This window comes from Capsicum annuum, chromosome 1 (assembly GCF_002878395.1).
Source record: "Capsicum annuum cultivar UCD-10X-F1 chromosome 1, UCD10Xv1.1, whole genome shotgun sequence".
NCBI classification, from domain to species: domain Eukaryota; kingdom Viridiplantae; phylum Streptophyta; class Magnoliopsida; order Solanales; family Solanaceae; genus Capsicum; species Capsicum annuum.
Window position 1 is genome coordinate 167,156,557 of NC_061111.1, and position 5,466 is coordinate 167,162,022.

A 5,466-nucleotide genomic window follows, 5' to 3' on the forward strand; every position below is an offset into this window, starting at 1 on the left:
GGTCATCCCCCCATTAACCAACAGTCTATATTGAACTGTTGTTATACATTCCAAGATCAAGTTGACTAATTGAGTTGGCAATCCAAATTCCAGCAGTACCATCTTTAAGAAATAATATATATTAGACTTGGAGTTTGTCAATGAAATAAAGAATGAGTAACTATATAACTATGTTATGGTGATATCAGTTTCATTGTGCTAAATTACGGTATTGATAATGATTATGGACGACTTAGCCTAATTTCGGGTAGAGGATAGACATGTATTAGCAAGCTTGGCATTCTCGGGATTTAGAAGTGGGACTTGAACCACCTTAAGCTTGAAATAAGTAAATATTTAGTGACCTAGATACGTGGTGATTGTGCAAGTTATATACATATGTGTAGGAGTTGTGATGGTTACACTCGATTATCGAATTATCTTATAATCATGGCTTGAATACCCTTGTTAATTGATTACTGTGCATGTTTGAAAATACGTATGCTCTTGTTGATGCTCATATTATGTGTGAAGCTTATTAGTAAGGTAAAATGGCAAGTGTTATCCCACATCCCTACTTCTTTATATATTGTGAGCTTTTATGTATACTTATTGGTTTGGCTATGCATGTGGATGTATAATGTTGTATCCGAAGAAATATGTGATATTATGATGATGACCGGTTCGAGCCCGAAGGAATATGTGATATTATGATAATGCCCGATTCGAGTCCGGAGGAATGTGTGATATTATGATGATGCCCGATGAATTCGAAGGAATATGTGATATTATGATGATGCCCGATTCGAGTCCAAATGAATGTGTGATATTATGATGATGCCCGATGAATCTGAAGGAATATATTGATATTGGAATGTTGCCCGATGAATCCAGAAGAGGTAAGAACATTATGATGCCTTGTGGGAAAATTTACTTATATGCATTGATATTTGTAAGGTTAGGCCGTGTGGGGCCAACCGCCTATGTGCTTGAATTATAAGGTCTCTCTTGGTAAATTTTTATTTGTCTCTTGTTCCAATTCACTATATAAACGGTGCAACCCTTGTTGATGCTAAATTAGCTACTAGAGGAGATTTATGCCTAATATTGAGCTAACGCTTAGCGTTATGTGTAAACTTGCATAAGAAAATCCAAAGGCTAATCTAATATATATACTTGACTTGAATAAGAGGTTATATTATGAAATCTTGCCTAGTAAGGTGGTTTATGTAATAACTAGCTACTTCTAAAATATATGATTGTTATTTGGAATCTAGAAACCTAGTAAACTATTTGGTGGAGTTTACTTGATTAAAATATTGAAACTAGTCCTTAAGGTTGTGACATGCTTAGTGATGATGGATCTAGTATTATGTGATGGTTAGTTAAATTATCTCCTAACATGTGAAGTTGAGATGACTTAGTTGATAACTCATGTCATGATGATGCTAGTTAAAGAATGGCATTATGATGGTTGAATAACCTATACTATGGGTGGCTTGTAGTTTTTCCCCAATTTGATGACTAGAGATTTTAAGACTTGTAATCTTTTGACTTTTGGAAAAATAAGGTTAATTAGTATTGACTTTGTGGTATTTTTCAATGAATTATAGAATTAATGATTACATGCCTATGTCGAAAATATTGCTTTCTTTATGTTGAATTACGGTATGGGTATTTGGAAGTGGATTTCGGTAATGAGCCATGGCGGGGTTGTGATACCTGTGGTTTTTGGTAAATTGATGAAGTAGCTGTGCTTTATTGTATTATTGGTTGTATTCTTTGGTGTACTCTCTGGTGGTATGGGACGCCGTTATGAGTTCTTGTTTGATATTCTTTTATGTACTCTCCGGTAGTATGGGACACCGTGATGAGTTCTTTGTTGTGCTCTCTTTCATGTACTTCCCGACGGTATGGGACGTCGTGGTAAGTTCTTATGTTTATGTTTTAAAGATAGTTGATAATGATGATGGAAAGTTGATGCTTTATGATTGTGTATATGGCTTTATATTTTTGAAACGATACTCAGTTGTTATGGAGATTATGGAGTATATAGAGATAGTTTGTCATGCTATTGATTTAGTAGTATAGATGTTGTTACAGTGTATCAAAGAAGATTCAGGTTTGATCTTATCCCTTGACTTTAAGATTATTATCTTACTTTATATCGTCTTTACATTATATTTGAGCTCAGTCGACCGATGATGCTTACTGAGTACCCATGTTTTGGTACTCATACTACACTTTTGTACCTTTTTTGTGCAGACCCAGGTTCTAGTTGCCGCCGTTGAGCTAGTTTGTGTGAGTTGACTATTCGGAGACAGGGTGAGCTCTTGGAGATTGAGTTGCCCTCTTTCCCCTCTTTCTTTATTTATCTTTTGCTTTCGAGATAAATATATGAGATTATTTAAGATATTTTAGATTCTGAGATTGTAAATTCCCCTGTCAAGTTTAGAAGCTCTTGTAAATACTATCAGGTCGTGGAATTTGTGTTTGAATATCGATTGTCCTTAGTTGTGAAATATTGTTGTTATATATTGTGTTCATATATAGAGTCCTGTTGGACGTTCTTACCGAGGTAACTCATTATCATAGCTCCGATTTATGGTATCAGCTTACCTTCCGATGGAATATGGTAGGTGCCATCATGACTCCAAACGAGGTCGTGACAAATATAGAGAAATTCTCTCTATCATATTTATGTCTCGATTTGCTCCTGAAGTAGCAATATCATGAACAAGGTTATAAGCTATCAAAATTTGATAGACTTAGGGCACGATTTTATTCCATTCCTGAGAATGAGGATTTCGATTGTATCAATACAAATATGCACTTGATTGTGATGGTACCATAATTCACCTCCAAAAGAGGTAGAATAATTGAGAGGAATTATTCTGAAATCTACTTTCCAAGTAGTAAATCTGAAATATATTCATATCATTGTAAATCTGAACTTTACTAAAGAAAAAAGTACATGTCATGGTAAACTTGGAGTTTACTAGTATAAAAGCTCATAAGTTGACAGGAACGATTATGACATTCCAAAGATGTGCATATTAAGTATTAAATACATATTGAAGAATTCAAAAATTCTTCTTGAGTTTTTAATGTTGTTTGTTCTCATGATAAGTTGGTTGGACCAACTAATTTTGGGATTGGATCCCTTAAATTTGAAAAGTATAAAAGATTAATATGGGTCCGTTCACCTATCATGTGATATGTTGAAAAGATGCATCAATAAGATGATCATATGTATATTTATAGTCAACCTGCAGTTTGACATTTATAAAGTTACTTGCTCAATATAAATTGAGTTACGAACATAATTTTTAGATTGTGTAATCAAGAGAATTCATCTAAATGATGATGGTTTGACATTGAATGTCTTCAATAAATAGCTAAACCTTTGCTAATGAGAACAAAGCTTCATGTGTTGATCCGAAATATGATATGTTGCATACAATATCACTTGTATGCATTAGACCAATAAATTATGATTATTTCTTCTCTCTCAATTGGTTCAAGGTCAGGAACTATCTATTCCATCTAATAGTTTTGATGTGCGGTATAAGATTGATAAATATATCATGATGCACAAAGATGGAATCTTCAAAGAAGATAGAGGATGTATGTTAGTTTTCCTAACATAAGGGGGGGATTATAAGCAACCATGAAATATATTAGGAATTATCATCAGATCCTCATTCAAAAAATAATTCAAGTCAAATACCGAAAGTATCTCATATTAAGCTGCAAGTGCTCTTCTTTTATGTCCCTAAAGGATAAAGTCTATGCATGTGTGAAGTGTGATAGAAAAATCGGTTCCAAATGAAATAATCTTTGAAAAGGATAAGGAGAAAATAATCATAATGAAGCGATGAGATCTCAATATATTGTGTCACATTGTGAACCAATAAGAAATGACATATCATCAATGATATATTGATACAATATTGACGCAATATATCAAAAAACTATGAGGATCTAAATTCTACGTTTATTTTAGCATGCTGACGTAGAAATATTTATCAAGTGGCATGAAAGGATGTATCTTGGTAAGCGTAGAGCTTATTTGATTTACAATCCTGACACTTGAAGATGTTGCACATGATATACTGAATATTGTCTCTTGACAAAATGTATATCAAAATGTGTTTAAGGATTCAAAATGTTTAAAGCATATAAAAGTTTTTGGGAAACTTATTTATAATCCTTATATCACTTTAATTTATTGAAACTCTTAGAGAGTTTTCAAAAGCAATAGATTATTTGCTGAAATGAGAAATATACCGAATTGAATTGGTCCTGAAGTACCATATCCTAATGCAACTGATGCACTAATGTATCTTGCAAATACTACAAGGCCTGATACAGCCTTTTCAATTAATTTTTTAGCAAAGTATAGTTATGCTCCTATTAGGAGACATCGAAATAGGATCAAATACATGATCTTATTTTATTCTAAAAATTGCAGTCCCGATATTGTTGGTTATGTTGATGCTGGGTACTTATCTGACCCGCATAAAGCTCGATCTCAAACAGGCTATGTATTCATATGTGGGGGTACTTCCATATCTTGGAGATATACAAAACAGTCTATCTAGACACTTCATCAAATCATGCTGAGATAATAGCTATTCATGAACCAAGCCAAGAGTGTGTGTGGTTGAGGTCCACAATACTCTTATTTGAGAAAAATATTATTTAAAATGTGACAATGTACCCATAATTTTATACAGAGATAATGCAGAATGCATAACACATCTTAATGGAGGATTCATAAAAGGAGATAGAACGAAGCACACTTCATCAAAGCTTTTCTACATACATGAGCTCCAAAAGAATGATGATACTAACGTGTAACAGATTCGTTTAAGTGATAATGTGACTGGTCTATTTACCAAGTCTCCTTCAATTACAACTTTCAAGAAGATGGTGCACAAGATCGGGATGCAAAGGTTCAAGGATGTTCTCATTAGGGGGAGTTAATATGCGTTGTACTCTTTTTCTCTTTCAAGGTTTTGTCCCACTGGATTTTCCTTGTAAGATTTTTAATGAGGCGGCCTATATACGTATTGTTAGAGATATGTACTCTTTTTCCTTCACTAGATTTTTTCTCCACTGGGTTTTTTCTAGTAAGATTTTAACGAGGCACATTATCTATCAATTAGACATTCAAGGGGGAGTATTATGAATGTATTTACATTATAGTGAATGTCTATCAAGAATATAGATGAGATCTATTAAGATCGAATAAGATATATCAAGATCTATTTGATATCTATCAGGATTTGAAGTATCTGTCTTTTAGTCAAAAACTAGTAGTAAATTTTTCCTATAAATAGAAGTGTTTTCTTCATTGTAAATCATCCTCAAGGATCTCAATAGAATCCCTCAAGAGAAATAACAATTACTTTCTTCTCTCTCTACTCTTTATTCTTTATTATTTTATAATATATATATATATATATATATATATATATATAT